The 19,302-nt window shown below is 47.0% G+C and overlaps 1 long non-coding RNA gene across 2 annotated transcripts; it reads left to right on the top strand.

Annotated features, from left to right (window-relative positions):
• Nucleotides 1-1,236, top strand: LOC127908510 (uncharacterized). 2 transcript variants are annotated; one of them, XR_008067523.1, is made up of 3 exons: nucleotides 1-174; nucleotides 542-697; nucleotides 1,169-1,236. It is a non-coding gene; the product is annotated as an uncharacterized LOC127908510 (long non-coding RNA). The 2 variants fall into 2 exon arrangements; XR_008067521.1 differs by having other exon boundaries at nucleotides 516-697.
• Nucleotides 1,237-19,302: the final 18,066 nt, after the last annotated feature.

Genomic DNA, 19,302 nt, shown 5'->3' with positions numbered 1-19,302 from the left:
AAACCCTTGAATGAGTAGGTGTTCTAAAACCCTTGAATGAGTAGGTGTTCTAAAACCCTGGAATGAGTAGGTGTTCTAAAACCCTGGAATGAGTAGGTGTTCTAAAACCCTTGAATGAGTAGGTGTTCTAAAACCCTTGAATGAGTAGGTGTTCTAAAACCCTTGAATGAGTAGGTGTTCTAAAACCCTGGAATGAGTAGGTGTTCTAAAACCCTTGAATGAATAGGTGTTCTAAAACCCTGGAATGAGTAGGTGTTCTAAAACCCTTGAATGAGTAGGTGTTCTAAAAACCCTTGAATGAGTAGGTGTTCTAAAACCCTGGAATGAGTAGGTGTTCTAAAACCCTTGAATGAGTAGGTGTTCTAAAAACCCTTGAATGAGTAGGTGTTCTAAAACCCTGGAATGAGTAGGTGTTCTAAAACCCTTGAATGAGTAGGTGTTCTAAAAACCCTTGAATGAGTAGGTGTTCTAAAACCCTTGAATGAGTAGGTGTTCTGAAACCCTTGAATGAGTAGGTGTTCTAAAACCCTTGAATGAGTAGGTGTTCTAAAACCCTTGAATGAGTAGGTGTTCTAAAACCCTTGAATGAGTAGGTGTTCTAAAACCCTTGAATGAGTAGGTGTTCTAAAACCCTTGAATGAGTAGGTGTTCTAAAACCCTGGAATGAGTAGGTGTTCTAAAACCCTTGAATGAGTAGGTGTTCTAAAACCCTTGAATTAGTAGGTGTTCTAAAACCATTGAATGAGTAGGTGTTCTAAAACCCTGGAATGACTAGGTGTTCTAAAACCCTTGAATGAATAGGTGTTCTAAAACCCTGGAATGAGTAGGTGTTCTAAAACCCTTGAATGAGTAGGTGTTCTAAAAACCCTTGAATGAGTAGGTGTTCTAAAACCCTGGAATGAGTAGGTGTTCTAAAACCCTTGAATGAGTAGGTGTTCTAAAAACCCTTGAATGAGTAGGTGTTCTAAAACCCTGGAATGAGTAGGTGTTCTAAAACCCTTGAATGAGTAGGTGTTCTAAAAACCCTTGAATGAGTAGGTGTTCTAAAACCCTTGAATGAGTAGGTGTTCTGAAACCCTTGAATGAGTAGGTGTTCTAAAACCCTTGAATGAGTAGGTGTTCTAAAACCCTTGAATGAGTAGGTGTTCTAAAACCCTTGAATGAGTAGGTGTTCTAAAACCCTTGAATGAGTAGGTGTTCTAAAACCCTTGAATGAGTAGGTGTTCTAAAACCCTGGAATGAGTAGATGTGTCCAAACTTTTGACTAGTACTGTACATGCATGTGAATCTATTTCCAATAATAAAAACATATATAATTTGCACTTTATTTGACCATGCAAACAGTAATTGGGAAATTGTTCTGACTACATATTTTCCCCTTTATTTTCTCCCCTTAAATATATTCATATGCACTACACTACACAAAAACGCTGGGTTGTTTGGATGACTGGTGGTTGCAGGCGTTGGGTGGGTTAGTTGGGTTGCTTTCTTTAGCAAGAGCACGGTTGGGTTGTTAAAGGTTATTGATGCTGCGTTAATTCTCCCGCCAAATCCAGAAGGTCAAAGTGATCAGGCAAGCTTGTCAATGAGGATTGTTGCAGCTGTTTAGCAAGTCTAGCGTACCGTGCAGCCAGCGCTGAATGGAATTGCTTTTGCTGGACAAATGGGAAAGGCGTTGTGGCTGACCAAAAACTGTGAGTAAAAAGCTAGCTAGCTAACATGACTAATGATTCATTCAGGTTAAATAGACCTAGCTATCATAATTACATATTTGCTCAGTCATTGAGTCATTAATATTCGTTTTTCAACTACTCCACAAATTTCTTGTTAACAAGCTATATTTTTGGCAAGTCGGTTAGGACATCTACTTTGTGCATGACACAAGTAATTTTTCCAACAACTGTTTACAGACAGATTATTTCACTTAAAATTCACTGTATCACAATTCCAGTGGGTCAGAAGTAAACATACACTAACAGCTTGGAAAATTCCAGAAAATGATGTCATGGCTTTAGAAGCATCTGATAGGCTAATTGACATAATTTGAGTCAATTGGATGTGTACCTGTGGATGTATTTCAAGGCCTACCTTCAAACTCAGTGTCTCTTTGCTTGACATCATGGGAAAATCAAAAGCAATCAAACAAGACCTCAGGAAAAAAAATTGTAGACCTCAACAAGTCTGGTTCATCCTTGGGATCAATTTCCAAATGCCTGAAGGTACCACGTTCATCTGTACAAACAATAGTACGCAAGTATAAACACCATGGGACCACATAGCTGTCATACCGCTCAGGAAGGAGACGTGTTCTGTCTCCTAGAGATGAACGTACTTTGGTGAGAAAAGTGCAAATCGATCTCAGAACAACAGCAAAGGGCGTTGTGAAGATGCTGGAGGAAACGGGCACAAAAGTATCTATATCCACAGTAAAATGAGTCCTATATCGACATAACCTGAAAGGCTGCTCAGCAAGGAAGATGCCACTGCTCCAAAACTACCATAAAAAAGCCAGACTACCATTTGCAACTGCACATGGGGACAAAGATTATACTTTTTGGAGAAATGTCCTCTGGTTTGATGACACAAAAATAGAACAGTTTGGCCATAATGACCATCATTATGTTTGGAGGAAGAAGGGGGAGGCTTGCAAGCCGAAGAACACAATCCCAACCGTGAAGCACGGGGGTGGCAGCATCATGTTGTGGGGGTGCTTTGCTGCAGGAGGGACTGGTGCACTTCACAAAATAGATGGCATCATGAGGCGGAACATTGTGTGGATATATTGAAGCAACATCCGAAGACATCAGTCAGGAAGTTCAATTTTAGTTAAATGTATTTGACCTTTTATTTAACTAAGCAAGTCAGTTAAGAACTAGTTCTTATTTTCAATGACGGCCTAGGAACAGTGGGTTAACTGCCTGTTCAGGGGCAGAATGGCAGATTTTTACCTTGTCAGCTCGGGGATTTGATCTTTCAACCTTTTGGTTTCTTGTCCAATGCTCTAACCACGAGGCTACCTGCTGCAAATTGGTCTTCCAAATGGACAATGACCCCAAGCATACTTCCAAAGTTGTTGCAAAATGCCATCACAAAGCCCTGACCTCAATCTCATAGAACATTTGTGGGCTGAACTGAAAAAGTGTGTGCAAGCAAGGAGGCCTGTAAACCTGTCTCAGTTACACCAGCTCTGTCAGGAGGAATGGGCCAAAATTCACCCAACTTATTGTGGGAAGGCTACACAAAACGTTTGACCCAAGTTAAACCATTTAAAGGCAATGCTACCAAACACTAATTGAGTGTATGTACATTTCTGACCCACTGGGAATGTGATGAAAGTAATAAAAGCTGAAAAATAATTCTCTACTATTATTCTGTCATTTCACAAACTTAAAATAAAGTGGTGACCCTAACTGACCTAAACTAAGACAGGCAATTTTTACTAGGATTAAATGTCAGGAATTGTGAAACTGAGTATAGAGGTATTTGGCTAAAGTATGTATGTAAACTTCCAACTTCAACTGTACATATTGAACTGAAGGTAGTGTCTCAAATGTGTATTCATTTTATCTGACCTCTAAAACCTTGGTCCCCAGATACTAAAGACAACATTGTCCTGTTTCCATCGAGCGTAAGTATACATGTTACGTTTTTTTAAATTTTTTATTTGATTTATTTCACCTTTATTTAACCAGATAACTTGTTCTCAACTTGCCTATCATTTACAATTGCGACCTGGCCAAGATAAAGCAAAGCAGTTCGACAGATACAACGACACAGAGTTACACATGGAGTAAAACAAACATACAGTCAATAATACAGTAGAAACAAGTCTATATACGATGTGAGCAAATGAGGTGAGGGAGGTAAAGGAGACCTTGAAGTAGTGTTTCCCCTTGCTCTGCAAGGGCCGTGGCTTTTTGTGGAGCGATGGGTAACGATGCTTCGTGGGTAACTGTTGTTGATGTGTGCAGAGGGTTCCTGGTTCGCGCCCGGGTATGGCCGAGGGGACGGTCTAAAGTTATACTGTTACATTGGTGCCGTGACTCACATTGGTGACTCAAATGATTGAATACAATTTAATATGTAATACTTTTAACCAAAGGTGGGAATGAACTAATTACAAATACACTCGTTACTGTAATTGAGTAGCTTTTCCAAGTACTTTTTTGAGTATTTTTCAGTCAGTAAATGTACGCCACCGGTCAAAAGTTTTAGAATACCTACTCATTCAAGGGTTTCTATTTTATTTTTAGCATTTTTTTACATAGTAGAATAATAGTGAATACGTCAAAACTATGAAATAACACATGGAATAATGTTGTAACCAAAAAAGTGTTAAACAAATAATTAAAGTAGCCAATCTTTGCCTTGATGACAGCTTTGCACACTCTTGGCATTCTCTCAACCAGATTCACCTGGAATGCTTTTCCAACACTCTTGAAGAGTTCCCACATGCTGAGAACTTGTTGGCTGCTTTTCCTTTACTCTGCGGTCCAACTCATCCCAAACATCTCTATTTTGTTGAGGTTGGGTGATTGTGGAGGCCAGGTCATCTGATGCAGCACTCCATCACTCTTCTTCTTGGTCAATTATCCCTTACACAGCCTGGAGGTGTGTTGGGTCATTGTCCTGTTGAAAAACAACTGATCGTCTCACTAAGCGCAAACCAAATGGGATGGCGTATCGCTGCAGAATGCTGTGGTAGCCATGCTGGTTAAGTGTGCCTTGAATACTATATAAATCACAAGTGTCACCAGCAAAGCACCATCACACCTCCTCCTCCATGCTTCACAGTGGTAATCACACATGCGGAGATCATCCGTTCACCTGCTCTTTGTATCACAAAGACACGCGGTTGGGACCAAAAATATAAATATAGGATATATTTCCACCGGTCTAATGTCCATTGCTCGTGTTTCTTGACCCAAGCCAAGTCTCTTCTTATTATTGGTGTCCTTTAGTAGTGGTTTCTTTGCAACAATTCAACCACGAAGGCCTGATTCACGCAGTCTCCTATGAACAGTTGATGTTTGTTACTTGAACTCTGAAGCATTTATTTGGGCTGCAATCTGAGGTGCAGTTAACTCTAATGAACGTGTCCAGAGGTAACGCTGGGTCTTCCATTCCTGTGGCCATTCCATTCTTCCTCATGAGTTTCGTCATAGTGGTTGATGGTTTTTTGCGACTGCACTTGAAGGAAACTTTCAAAGTTCTTGAAATGTTCCATATTTACTGATCTTTATGTTTTAAAGAAATGATGGACTGTAATTTCTCTTTGCTTATATGAGCTATTCTTTCCATAATATGGATTTGGTCGTTTACCAAATAGGGCTATCTTCTGTGTACCACCCCTGCTTGTCACAGCACAATAGGGCTATCTTCTGTGTACCACCCATAGCTTGTCACAGCACAATAGGGCTATCTTCTGTATACCACCCCTAGCTTGTCACAGCACAATAGGGCTATCTTCTGTATACCACCCCTAGCTTGTCACAGCACAATAGGGCTATCTTCTGTGTACCACCCTAGCTTGTCACAGCACAATAGGGCTATCTTCTGTATACCACCCTAGCTTGTCACAGCACAATAGGGCTATCTTCTGTATACCACCCTAGCTTGTCACAGCACAATAGGGCTATCTTCTGTGTACCACCCATAGCTTGTCACAGCATAATAGGGCTATCTTCTGTATACCACCCCTAGCTTGTCACAGCACAATAGGGCTATCTTCTGTATACCACCTAGCTTGTCACAGCACAATAGGGCTATCTTCTGTGTACCACCCCCTAGCTTGTCACAGCACAATAGGGCTATCTTCTGTATACCACCCCTAGCTTGTCACAGCACAATAGGGCTATCTTCTGTGTACCACCCTAGCTTGTCACAACACAATAGGGCTATCTTCTGTATACCACCCCTAGCTTGTCACAGCACAATAGGGCTATCTTCTGTATACCACCCCTAGCTTGTTACAACACAACTGACTGCTCAAATGCTTTAATCTGTGTACTTCCTTTCCTTAACTTTTAACAAGGCACACTTGTTAATTTAAATGCATTCCAGTGTGTGCAGAGCTGTCAAGGTAAAGGGTGCCTACTTTAAAGAATCTAATTTAAAAAAAAAAAAAAAAAAAAAAAAAAAAAAAAATATATATATATATATATATATATATATATATATATATATAATTTGTTTAACACTTTTTGCTTACTACATGATTCCATATGTTAACAGTAAAATACAGAAACCCTTGAATGAGTAAGTGTGTCCATATCCTATATTAAGAAAGAGACCCGTAGGCCCCAGAGATATGCTGTATGCCAATGGCATGCTACAACACAGACATGCCTTTCTTTATGTCAGATGGCTACTGCGTCTTCTATACAGATACAAATGTACAGAAGGTGTCATTTGTACATTTTCGATTTTCAAATGTTTTGTATAAAGATGAGCATTATACTGTTTGATTTATAGGAGTAGCTCTGGTAGACCTGAAACAGTCGAACTGTCGGAGTCCGTTGGTGCTCCGGGGGCTTTATAATAGCCTAACCTTCACAAACGTCTCTAAACTTTATTAATATCCAAAGTAAATCAAGCCGTTGTTAATAGCGGAAAATATAAGCAGAAGAGCGAATGTAAAACAGGGGGAAAAAATGCACTACCCTCCCACGTGCCTAATAATAACAAAAATAGCAAAAACACAACGTTCCCCAAAGCAAAAATATACATTTTTTTTTTTTGACATTTTGGCCCACCCATCCCACCCAGTAAATGTAGGTACTAAGGGTGTGTTTCTCAAAAAACATAAAGATAAGTTTTAGCAATAATATCATCATGTTGATAGTTGTGTCGGTAGTTGTGGCCCATATTGGAAACAGTGGAATTGTCATCATCAAGCATCCGTTGGTAACCGCAATGGACCCTTGTTACCCATCAGGTCTTCATCTGTTCGCTACAGTGTTTCGTTCATTCAGGTCTTCATCTGTTCGCTACAGTGTTTCGTTCATTCAGGTCTTCATCTGTTCGCTACAGTGTTTCGTTCATTCAGGTCTTCATCTGTTCGCTACAGTGTTTCGTTCATTCAGGTCTTCATCTGTTCGCTACAGTGTTTCGTTCATTCAGGTCTTCATCTGTTCGCTACAGTGTTTCGTTCATTCAGGTCTTCATCTGTTCGCTACAGTGTTTCGTTCATTCAGGTCTTCATCTGTTCGCTACAGTGTTTCGTTCATTCAGGTCTTCATCTGTTCGCTACAGTGTTTCGTTCATTCAGGTCTTCATCTGTTCGCTACAGTGTTTCGTTCATTCAGGTCTTCATCTGTTCGCTACAGTGTTTCGTTCATTCAGATCTTCATCTGTTCGCTACAGTGCTTCGTTCATTGAGACTGGTCTTGAGAAAGGCCTCTGTGCTGAAACATCCACAACAAAAACAGTCTCGACTATATCCACTTATCTTGGTTTGTAACGTAACAAACTGTGGAAAAGTGAAGGGGTCTGAATGCTCTGTATAGTATGAAGCCCAATAGAGAAAATAACCAGTTAAAAAAATAAAGAGCAGTGCTACATAGTGAACCCTACAACTCATCAGTTGATTATCGGAATAAACTGGACAAATACTGATGATATCGAGTTTGATTTTGTTATTTAATTTTATTGGGCCTTATTAAAATTTCCCCACACAAAAGCTGGATACAATTTTAAGCTATGAAAGTTGTTTGTTTACTCTGGTAAAAACATAAATCGTTCAATAAATAAACTGTATAAACCTTTTTTATTTTTTGGGAATTACCAAAATTCTAAAAAGGCACACATACATCTGAGCTTTCTTGTTGCAGGTTCATGGTCACAATGAGAACTTGAAAGAAATGCAAAAACCGGCTCTTGCTAGTGTCACTGTTTTTATTAAAGCTATTTAGCAGTTGTCACAAGGTAACAATAACCTTTGACCTCAAAGAGCAAGTAAAAGCCTTCTTCTGCTTTTTCATGTACATACTATTAGAGACCGGAGCAGAGACATTACGGTCCCATTTTAAAGTTACGTGGAAATGTGTCTTAAAGTCAAGAGGGTTTTGTTTGAATAACTTAATCAATATTCCCAGGAAGTAAGTACCTGTACCGCTTTCCAATCAATCAGCCTAATGTACTGTCTACCTGCTCACCAATACATTCACAACAGATTTCACAGCATATTCAGGAGGCACCGCTTCTCGCTAAGCAAGCAGCATGTCGCCCTTTACACATCCGTTTAACCACTGGGCCCATATTTTGGTCATAGGATCTGGACAAAAAGCCACGATAGGTAGACGCTCCTTTTACTTGAACACATAACAAGAAACACATCAATTACCTAACTTCCCTTCGACGGCTAAGTCTTGATATAATCTAACTCCTCTCAGGAAACTCGAAAAACACCCGACTGCGTCATAATGTTTGACTGATCAGTAGAGATGCACTGAGCCTACAGAAATACCCAATTTAATCACAGACGGAACACTGAGAGCCAGACAGAACACTGAGAGCCAGACGGAACACTGAGAGCCAGACGGAACACACTGAGAGCCAGACGGGAAACACAGAGCCAGACGGGTAAAACACTGAGAGCCAGACGGGGAAACACTGAGAGCCAGACGGGGAAACACTGAGAGCCAGACGGGAAACACTGAGAGCCAGACGGGAAACACTGAGAGCCAGACGGGAAAACACTGAGAGCCAGACGGGGAAACACTGAGAGCCAGACGGGGAAACACTGAGAGCCAGACGGGGAAACACTGAGAGCCAGACGGGAAACACTGAGAGCCAGACGGGAAACACTGAGAGCCAGACGGAAAAACACTGAGAGCCAGACGGGAAACACTGAGAGCCAGACGGGAAACACTGAGAGCCAGACGGGGAAACACTGAGAGCCAGACGGGGAAACACTGAGAGCCAGACGGGGAAACACTGAGAGCCAGACGGGGAAACACTGAGAGCCAGACGGGGAAACACTGAGAGCCAGACGGGGAAACACCGAGAGCCAGACGGGGAACACCGAGAGCCAGACGGGAAACACTGAGAGCCAGACGGGAAACACTGAGAGCCAGACGGGAAACACTGAGAGCCAGACGGGAAACACTGAGAGCCAGACGGGAAACACTGAGAGCCAGACGGGGAAACACTGAGAGCCAGACGGGGAAACACTGAGAGCCAGACGGGAAACACTGAGAGCCAGACGGGGAAACACTGAGAGCCAGACGGGGAAACACTGAGAGCCAGACGGGGAAACACTGAGAGCCAGACGGGGAAACACTGAGAGCCAGACGGGGAAACACTGAGAGCCAGACGGGAAACACTGAGAGCCAGACGGGGAAACACTGAGAGCCAGACGGGAAACACTGAGAGCCAGACGGGGAAACACTGAGAGCCAGACGGGTAAAACACTGACGGTCAGACAGAACACAGACAGTGAGACATTAGTCAGAACAGTCAGACCTCATTGCGTTCGTTCTGATTTTTCTCATTGGCTGGAATAATCTTTTGTGCTGCTCCTTTTGAATTGAACGAGATGAGGCGCTGATCCGGCACCTCTGACCTCATGTCCCTCTGTAAACCCTGTGGCCCTTGTAGGAAGATTTTAACCCACTTGTCTGAAGATGATTATTTATTTCATGGAGATTTGTGATTTTATTTATTGTTTCATTTACATCTGTCCCTCATTTTAATGTCAACCCTGTTACGTGAACTGAGTTTTCATTTTTAATATGGTGAAACAATTTAAAAATATTTTTCTAAAGAAACATTGTACATCTAACAGTCAAATCATAAAGTAAACTCTTTTTTTTGGGGTCATTTTCTGGTGTTTTGAAATTATTTTTGTATTTTTATAACTTAAGCATGCAGTCAATTGCTACTCCCTGTTGCACACAACAAGCTTCCATTCCCCGTGTCACAAAGAGATTTCTGGATGATTTTAAGAAGACATAAATCATCAACCCTGTTACTTTATTTGGCACTATAGTATTTTTATTTTATTTAAACCTCCTTGAGATAAACTAGTTGAGCATGTCTTCTTTATGAAATAAAGTTACAATTTGGTGAAATCAAAAGTTGTTTTTGACCAAAATGTTGTGCCTTTTCACACAAATGTGAAAAGGCACAGAATTTACGGAACCAACCCTCTTATGAAGTAAACATCGCAAACCTGGGGCTAGACATCGCAAACCTGGGGCTTGACATCGCAAACCTGGGGCTAGACATCGCAAACCTGGGGCTAGACATCGCAAACCTGGGGCTAGACATCGCAAACCTGGGGCTAGACATCGCAAACCTGGGGCTAGACATCGCAAACCTGGGGCTAGACATCGCAAACCTGGGGCTAGACATCGCAAACCTGGGGCTAGACATCCAGGTTCCATCCCAAACATCCAGGTTCCATCCCAAACATCCAGGTTCCATCCTAAACATCCAGGTTCCATCCCAAACATCCAGGTTCCATCCTAAACATCCAGGTTCCATCCTAAACATCCAGGTTCCATCCCAAACATCCAGGTTCCATCCCAAACATCCAGGTTCCATCCCAAACATCCAGGTTCCATCCCAAACATCCAGGTTCCATCCCAAACATCCAGGTTCCATCCCAAACATCCAGGTTCCATCCCAAGCATCCAGGTTCCATCCCAAACATCCAGGTTCCATCCCAAACATCCAGGTTCCATCCCAAACATCCAGGTTCCATCCCAAACATCCAGGTTCCATCCCAAACATCCAGGTTCCATCCCAAACATCCAGATACAGTTAGATCAGACTTCACGTGACCTGATATCTTAATGGATGGCATTTCCCCCACAGTACTGCAGGGAGGTGTGTGTGTGTGTGTGTGTGTGTGTGTGTGTGTGTGTGTGTGTGTGTGTGTGTGTGTGTGTGTGTGTGTGTGTGTGTGTGTGTGTGTGTGTGTGTGTGTGTGTGTGTGTGTGTGTGTGTGTGTGTGATTTGACTATTTCATTTGGTACTGAAATGACCTAACAAACTAGGACAGGAGCCAAGCACACAGACGAAGATTAAATCAATGCTTCTTGTTAGGTCTGTGGCTGGAGCTGGGAGACGGAATGCTATGTTGCCAGAGATGGTGTATGGAGATATCTTAGGTGGCCTGGTTTGTCACCCAGCTATAACGACGTGGCTTCTCAATCTATTAGTATACTGTAAATCGCGTCTCCAAATTGTACCACTTATACTGCAGTCACACGCCTTACAGCAACACCACCATCTTGATTAGCCGACCCAGGCAGTTTAGGAAGTAGTTATTAGAAGTGTTCGTGGCTAATTGATTTAATTGTAAGCGTTCTAAATATTTGATCAGCGGGAAAGATGAATGTATTTATTTATGTATTCCATAAAGAGTTGCTTTTGGAAACCTGATTTTAATAAATCAAGGGCTCGTATTCACTCAGCTTTTCACAGTAGGAGTGCTGATCTAGGATCAGATCCCCCCCTGTCCGTATAATAACGAGCTAAAAGGACAAGATCACCTTTCCTACTCTGATACGCTCTGGGTCTACTACGCGCCCTTGATAAAACCAGGGGCCCCATTTAGTGTCAAGGATCAGCAGTCTGTTATCAGCGTGCTGAGGAATCTTAAACAGGTGGTTTAAAAATGGATGAGGTCCAGCTGAGGAATCTTAAACAGGTGGTTTAAAAATGGATGAGGTCCAGCCCAGCTGAGGAATCTTAAACAGGTGGTTTAAAAATGGATGAGGCCCAGCTGAGGAATCTTAAACAGGTGGTTTAAAAATGGATGAGGTCTAGCCCAGCTGCCAGCAACACGAGAGGGAGAGAAATGACCATTATTCTGATCTACTAACAGGTTGCCTTTCCAAATATATTAGATTGGTTGTTTTTATACTGACATGGACGTGTGTTGCGACCCCTCCCTTTCAGGGTCATGTTTTCAGGAGAGTCAGCAGCCCCTTCTGGAGGAGGACCCAGACCCAGGCTCCATAAGGACCAGGGGAGGCAGGCAGAATGTCCTGCCCCAGACCCAGGCTCCATAAGGACCAGGGGAGGCAGGCAGAATGTCCTGCCCCAGACCCAGGCTCCATAAGGACCAGGGGAGGCAGGCAGAATGTCCTGCCCCAGACCCAGGCTCCATAAGGACCAGGGGAGGCAGGCAGAATGTCCTGCCCCAGACCCAGGCTCCATAAGGACCAGGGGAGGCAGGCAGATTGTCCTGCCCCAGACCCAGGCTCCATAAGGACCAGGGAGGCAGGCAGAATGTCCTGCCCCAGACCCAGCTGCGACACTGTCTGAGCAACTCCTCGTCCTGGACATCCTCCCTGGTTAGCAGCCTTCACACTGGAGACACTGAGACAGATCGCGACTCTGGTGAGTGAGATCTCTGACAGGTCTTTTAAACCTCTCTCTGTAGTCAACGCATATAGTCAAAGTACAAGTTAACATTGTACGTAGACAGGTTCTGTTGAGTGAGTTGCATAGGTACTCACAGGTGAACACAGTACTCACAGGTGAACTCAGTATTTACAGGTGAACTCAGTACTCACAGATTAACACAGTACTCACAGATTAACTCAATACTCACAGATTAACTCAGAATTTACTGATTAACTCAGTACTCACAGATTAACACAGTACTCACAGATTAACTCAGTATTTACTGATTAACTCAGTACTTACAAATTAACTCAATACTCACAGATTAACTCAGTACTCACAGATTAACACAGTACTCACAGATTAACTCAGTATTTACTGATTAACTCAGTACTTACAAATTAACTCAATACTCACAGATTAACTCAGTACTCACCGGTTAACACACAGGTTAACACTACTCATAGGTTAACACATTACTCACAGGTCAACTCATGGGTAACAGGGAACCCACATGTGACCAGGGGAAATGAACACTTATGAAAGCCAGTAACTCAAAGATTGTAAATTATAAGTAGCCTAAAGAGGTTTCCTACTGCTTAGAGTGTTGGGCCAGTAGGTAGCCTAGTGCTTAGAGTGTTGGGCCAGCAGGTAGCCTAGTGGTTAGAGTGTTGGGCCAGCAGGTAGCCTAGTGGTTAGAGTGTTGGGCCAGCAGGTAGCCTAGTGGTTAGAGTGTTGGGCCAGCAGGTAGCCTAGTGGTTAGAGTGTTGGGCCAGTAGGTAGCCTAGTGGTTAGTGTTGGGCCAGTAGGTAGCCTAGTGCTTAGAGTGTTGGGCCAGTAGGTAGCCTAGTGCTTAGAGTGTTGGGCCAGCAGGTAGCCTAGTGGTTAGAGTGTTGGGCCAGCAGGTAGCCTAGTGGTTAGTGTTGGGCCAGTAGGTAGCCTAGTGCTTAGAGTGTTGGGCCAGTAGGTAGCCTAGTGCTTAGAGTGTTGGGCCAGCAGGTAGCCTAGTGGTTAGAGTGTTGGGCCAGCAGGTAGCCTAGTGGTTAGAGTGTTGGGCCAGTAGGTAGCCTAGTGCTTAGAGTGTTGGGCCAGCAGGTAGCCTAGTGGTTAGAGTGTTGGGCCAGCAGGTAGCCTAGTGCTTAGAGTGTTGGGCCAGTAGGTAGCCTAGTGGTTAGAGTGTTGGGCCAGTAGGTAGCCTAGTGCTTAGAGTGTTGGGCCAGCAGGTAGCCTAGTGGTTAGAGTGTTGGGCCAGCAGGTAGCCTAGTGGTTAGAGTGTTGGGCCAGCAGGTAGCCTAGTGGTTAGAGTGTTGGGCCAGCAGGTAGCCTAGTGGTTAGAGTGTTGGGCCAGTAGGTAGCCTAGTGCTTAGAGTGTTGGGCCAGCAGGTAGCCTAGTGGTTAGAGTGTTGGGCCAGCAGGTAGCCTAGTGGTTAGAGTGTTGGGCCAGCAGGTAGCCTAGTGGTTAGTGTTGGGCCAGTAGGTAGCCTAGTGGTTAGAGTGTTGGGCCAGTAGGTAGCCTAGTGCTTAGAGTGTTGGGCCAGCAGGTAGCCTAGTGGTTAGAGTGTTGGGCCAGCAGGTAGCCTAGTGGTTAGAGTGTTGGGCCAGCAGGTAGCCTAGTGGTTAGAGTGTTGGGCCAGTAGGTAGCCTAGTGCTTAGAGTGTTGGGCCAGCAGGTAGCCTAGTGGTTAGAGCGTTGTACCAGTAACTGAAAGGTTGCTGGATCGCATCCTCGAGCTGACAAGGTAAAAATCTGTCTTTCTGACCCTGAGCAAGCCAGTTAACACTGTTCCCCGGGCGGGTCGACAAAGCAGCCCCCCACACCTCTCTGATTCAGAGGAGTTGGGTTGAATGTTGAAGACACATTTCAGTTGAAGGCTTTCAGTTGTACAACTGACTAGGTATCCCCTTTATCCCTTTCTAAGGCACTTTATCTCAGTGCTAGAGGCGTCACTACAGACCCTAGTTTGATCTTGGGCTGTATCACAACCGGGCCGTGATCGGGAGTCCCGATTGGCCCAACGTCGTCCGGGTTTGGCCAGGGTAGGCCGTCATTGTAAAATAAGAATTTGTTCTTAAACTGACGTTCCCTAGTTAAATAAAGGTTCAAATAAACAAGTTATTCTTCAGTTTACCACAGTCACCACAAGGTGGCAGTGTTCCTTTACATAAAAAACAGGCTACAGTAGCTCTCTCTGCAGAGATGTAATCCTGACCTACATCAGATCTAAACATTAACACGCAGAAATGGAGGAGATACATATTTAAACAGCTACTTCATTATTTATTGATTGACCCAGAAGCAAAGAGGGAGAGACAGTGGGGAAGAGACAGTGGGGAAGAGACAGTGGGGAAGAGACAGTGGGGAAGAGACAGTGGGGAAGAGACAGTGGGGAAGAGACAGAGGGGAAGAGACAGAGGGAAGAGACAGAGGGGAAGAGACAGAGGGAAGAGACAGAGGGAAGAGACAGAGGGGAAGAGACAGAGGGGAAGAGACAGAGGGGAAGAGACAGAGGGAAGAGACAGAGGGGAAGAGACAGAGGGAAGAGACAGAGGGGAAGAGACAGTGGGGAGAGACAGTGGGGAAGAGACAGTGGGGAGAGACAGTGGGGAAGAGACAGAGGGGAAGAGGTAGAGACAGTGGGGAAGAGACAGTGGGAAGAGACAGTGGGGAAGAGACAGTGGGGAAGAGACAGTGGGGAAGAGACAGTGGGGAAGAGACAGAGGGGAAGAGGTAGAGACAGTGGAGAAGAGACAGTGGGGAAGAGACAGTGGGGAAGAGACAGTGGGGAAGAGACAGTGGGTGAGAGACAGTGGGGAAGAGACAGTGGGGAAGAGACAGTGGGAAGAGACAGTGGGAAGAGACAGTGGGAAGAGACAGTGGGGAAGAGACAGTGGGGAAGAGACAGTGGGGAAGAGACAGTGACAGTGGGGAAGAGACAGAGACAGTGGGGAAGAGACAGTGGGGAAGAGACAGTGGGGAAGAGACAGTGGGGAAGAGACAGAGACAGTGGGGAAGAGACAGAGGCAGTGGGGAAGAGGCAGTGGGGAGAGGTAGAGACAGTGGGGAAGAGACAGAGACAGTGGGGAGAGGTAGAGACTGTGGGGAAGAGACAGAGACAGTGGGGAGAGACAGTGGGGAAGAGGCAGTGGGGAAGAGGCAGTGGGGAAGAGACAGTGGGGAAGAGACAGTGGGGAAGAGGCAGTGGGGAAGAGACAGTGGGGAAGAGACAGTGGGGAAGAGGCAGTGGGGAAGAGGCAGTGGGGAAGAGGCAGTGGGGAAGAGACGGTGGGGAAGAGACAGTGGGGAAGAGACAGTGGGGAAGAGGCAGTGGGAAGAGGGAGAGACAGTGGAGAAGAGACAGTGGAGAAGAGACAGTGGGGAAGAGGCAGTGGGGAAGAGACAGTGGGGGAGAGGGAGAGACAGTGGGGAAGAGACAGTGGGAAGAGACAGTGGGGAAGAGACATAGACAGTGGGAAGAGACAGTGGGGAAGAGACAGAGACAGTGGGGAAGAGACAGTGGGAAGAGACAGTGGGGAAGAGACAGTGGGAAGAGACAGTGGGGAAGAGACAGTGGGGAAGAGACAGAGGGGGAGAGGTAGAGACAGTGGAGAAGAGACAGTGGGGAAGAGACCGTGGGGAAGAGACCGTGGGGAAGAGACAGTGGGGAAGAGACAGTGGGGAAGAGACAGTGGGGAAGAGACAGTGGGGAAGAGACAGTGGGGAAGAGACAGTGGGGAAGAGACAGAGGGGAAGAGACAGAGGGGAAGAGACAGAGGGGAAGAGACAGAGGGGAAGAGACAGAGGGGAAGAGACAGTGACAGTGGGAAGAGACAGTGACAGTGGGGAAGAGACAGAGACAGTGGGGAAGAGACAGTGGGGAAGAGACAGTGGGGAAGAGACAGTGGGGAAGAGACAGTGGGGGGAGAGACAGTGGGGAGAGACAGTGGGGAGAGACAGTGGGGAAGAGACAGTGGGGAAGAGGAGAGACAGTGGGGAGAGACAGTGGGGAAGAGACAGTGGAGAAGAGACAGTGGGGAAGAGACAGTGGGGAAGAGACAGTGGGAAGAGACAGTGGGGAAGAGACAGTGGGGAAGAGACAGTGGGGAAGAGACAGTGGGGAAGAGACAGTGGGGAAGAGACAGTGGGGAAGAGACAGAGACAGTGGGGAAGAGACAGAGGCAGTGGGAAGAGGCAGTGGGGAGAGGTAGAGACAGTGGGGAAGAGACAGAGACAGTGGGGAGAGGTAGAGACTGTGGGGAAGAGACAGAGACAGTGGGGAAGAGACAGTGGGGAAGAGACAGTGGGGAAGAGACAGTGGGGAAGAGACAGTGGGGAAGAGACAGAGACAGTGGGGAAGAGACAGAGACAGTGGGGAAGAGACAGAGGCAGTGGGGAAGAGGCAGTGGGGAGAGGTAGAGACAGTGGGAAGAGACAGAGACAGTGGGGAGAGGTAGAGACTGTGGGGAAGAGACAGAGACAGTGGGGAGAGACAGTGGGGAAGAGGCAGTGGGGAAGAGACAGTGGGGAAGAGACAGTGGGGAAGAGGCAGTGGGGAAGAGGCAGTGGGGAAGAGACAGTGGGGAAGAGGCAGTGGGGAAGAGACAGTGGGGGAGAGACAGTGGGGAAGAGGCAGTGGGGAAGAGGCAGTGGAAGAGGCAGTGGGGAAGAGACAGTGGGGAAGAGGCAGTGGGGAAGAGACAGTGGGGAAGAGGCAGTGGGAAGAGGGAGAGACAGTGGAGAAGAGACAGTGGGGAAGAGGCAGTGGGGAAGAGACAGTGGGGGAGAGGGAGAGACAGTGGGGAAGAGACAGTGGGGAAGAGACAGTGGGGAAGAGACAGAGACAGTGGGGAGAGGCAGTGGGGAAGAGGCAGAGGCAGTGGGGAAGAGACAGTGGGGAAGAGACAGTGGGGAAGTGACAGTGGGGAAGAGGCAGTGGGGAAGAGACAGTGGGGGGAGAGAGGGAGAGACAGTGGGGAAGAGACAGTGGGAAGAGACAGAGACAGTGGGGGAGAGGCAGTGGGGAAGAGGCAGAGACAGTGGGGAAGAGACAGTGGGGAAGAGACAGTGGGAGTAGAGACAGTGGGGTAGAGACAGTGGGGAAGAGACAGTGGGGGAGAGGAGTGGGGAAGAGACAGTGGGGAAGAGACAGTGGGGAAGAGACAGAGACAGTGGGGAAGAGGCAGTGGGGAGAGACAGAGACAGTGGGGAAGAGACAGTGGGGAAGAGACAGTGGGGAAGAGGCAGTGGGGAAGAGACAGTGGGGAAGAGGCAGTGGGAAGAGGGAGAGACAGTGGAGAAGAGACAGTGGGGAAGAGGCAGTGGGGAAGAGACAGTGGGGAGAGGGAGAGACAGTGGGGAAGAGACAGTGGGGAAGAGACAGTGGGGAAGAGACAGAGACAGTGGGGGAGAGGCAGTGGGGAAGAGGCAGAGGCAGTGGGGAAGAGACAGTGGGGAAGAGACAGTGGGGAAGTGACAGGGGGGAAGAGGCAGTGGGGAAGAGACAGTGGGGAGAGGGAGAGACAGTGGGGAAGAGACAGTGGGGAAGAGACAGAGACAGTGGGGAGAGGCAGTGGGGAAGAGGCAGAGACAGTGGGGAAGAGACAGTGGGGAAGAGACAGTGGGGTAGAGACAGTGGGGTAGAGACAGTGGGGTAGAGACAGTGGGGAAGAGACAGTGGGGGAGAGGGAGTGGGGAAGAGACAGTGGGGAAGAGACAGTGGGGAAGAGACAGTGGGGAAGAGACAGTGGGGAAGAGACAGTGGGGAAGAGACAGTGGGGAAGAGACAGAGACAGTGGGGAAGAGACAGAGGCAGTGGGGAAGAGGCAGTGGGGAGAGGTAGAGACAGTGGGGAAGAGACAGAGACAGTGGGGAGAGGTAGAGACTGTGGGGAAGAGACAGAGACAGTGGGGAAGAGACAGTGGGGAAGAGACAGTGGGGAAGAGACAGTGGGGGGAAGAGACAGTGGGGAAGAGACAGAGACAGTGGGGAAGAGACAGAGACAGTGGGGAAGAGACAGAGGCAGTGGGGAAGAGGCAGTGGGGAGAGGTAGAGACAGTGGGGAAGAGACAGAGACAGTGGGGAGAGGTAGAGACTGTGGGGAAGAGACAGAGACAGTGGGGAGAGACAGTGGGGAAGAGGCAGTGGGGAAGAGACAGTGGGGAAGAGACAGTGGGGAAGAGGCAGTGGGGAAGAGGCAGTGGGAAGAGACAGTGGGAAGAGGCAGTGGGGAAGAGACAGTGGGGGGGAGAGACAGTGGGGAAGAGGCAGTGGGGAAGAGGCAGTGGGGAAGAGGCAGTGGGGAAGAGACAGTGGGGAAGAGGCAGTGGGGGGAAGAGACAGTGGGGAAGAGGCAGTGGGAAGAGGAGAGACAGTGGAGAAGAGACAGTGGGGAAGAGGCAGTGGGGAAGAGACAGTGGGGGAGAGGGAGAGACAGTGGGAAGAGACAGTGGGGAAGAGACAGTGGGGAAGAGACAGAGACAGTGGGGGGAGAGGCAGTGGGGAAGAGGCAGAGGCAGTGGGGAAGAGACAGTGGGAAGAGACAGTGGGGAAGTGACAGTGGGGAAGAGGCAGTGGGGAAGAGACAGTGGGGGAGAGGGAGAGACAGTGGGAAGAGACAGTGGGGAAGAGACAGAGACAGTGGGGAGAGGCAGTGGGGAAGAGGCAGAGACAGTGGGGAAGAGACAGTGGGGAAGAGACAGTGGGGTAGAGACAGTGGGGTAGAGACAGTGGGGGAAGAGACAGTGGGGGAGAGGGGAGTGGGGAAGAGACAGTGGGGAAGAGACAGTGGGGAAGAGACAGAGACAGTGGGGAAGAGGCAGTGGGGAGAGACAGAGACAGTGGGGAAGAGACAGTGGGAAGAGACAGTGGGGAAGAGGCAGTGGGGAAGAGACAGTGGGGAAGAGACAGTGGGGGAGAGACAGTGGGGGGAAGAGGCAGTGGGGAAGA

This window comes from Oncorhynchus keta, chromosome 17 (genome assembly GCF_023373465.1).
Source record: "Oncorhynchus keta strain PuntledgeMale-10-30-2019 chromosome 17, Oket_V2, whole genome shotgun sequence".
Lineage (NCBI taxonomy): Eukaryota > Metazoa > Chordata > Actinopteri > Salmoniformes > Salmonidae > Oncorhynchus > Oncorhynchus keta.
Note: the sequence above shows the minus strand (reverse complement) of the source record. Positions and strands in the feature narration are given on the sequence as shown.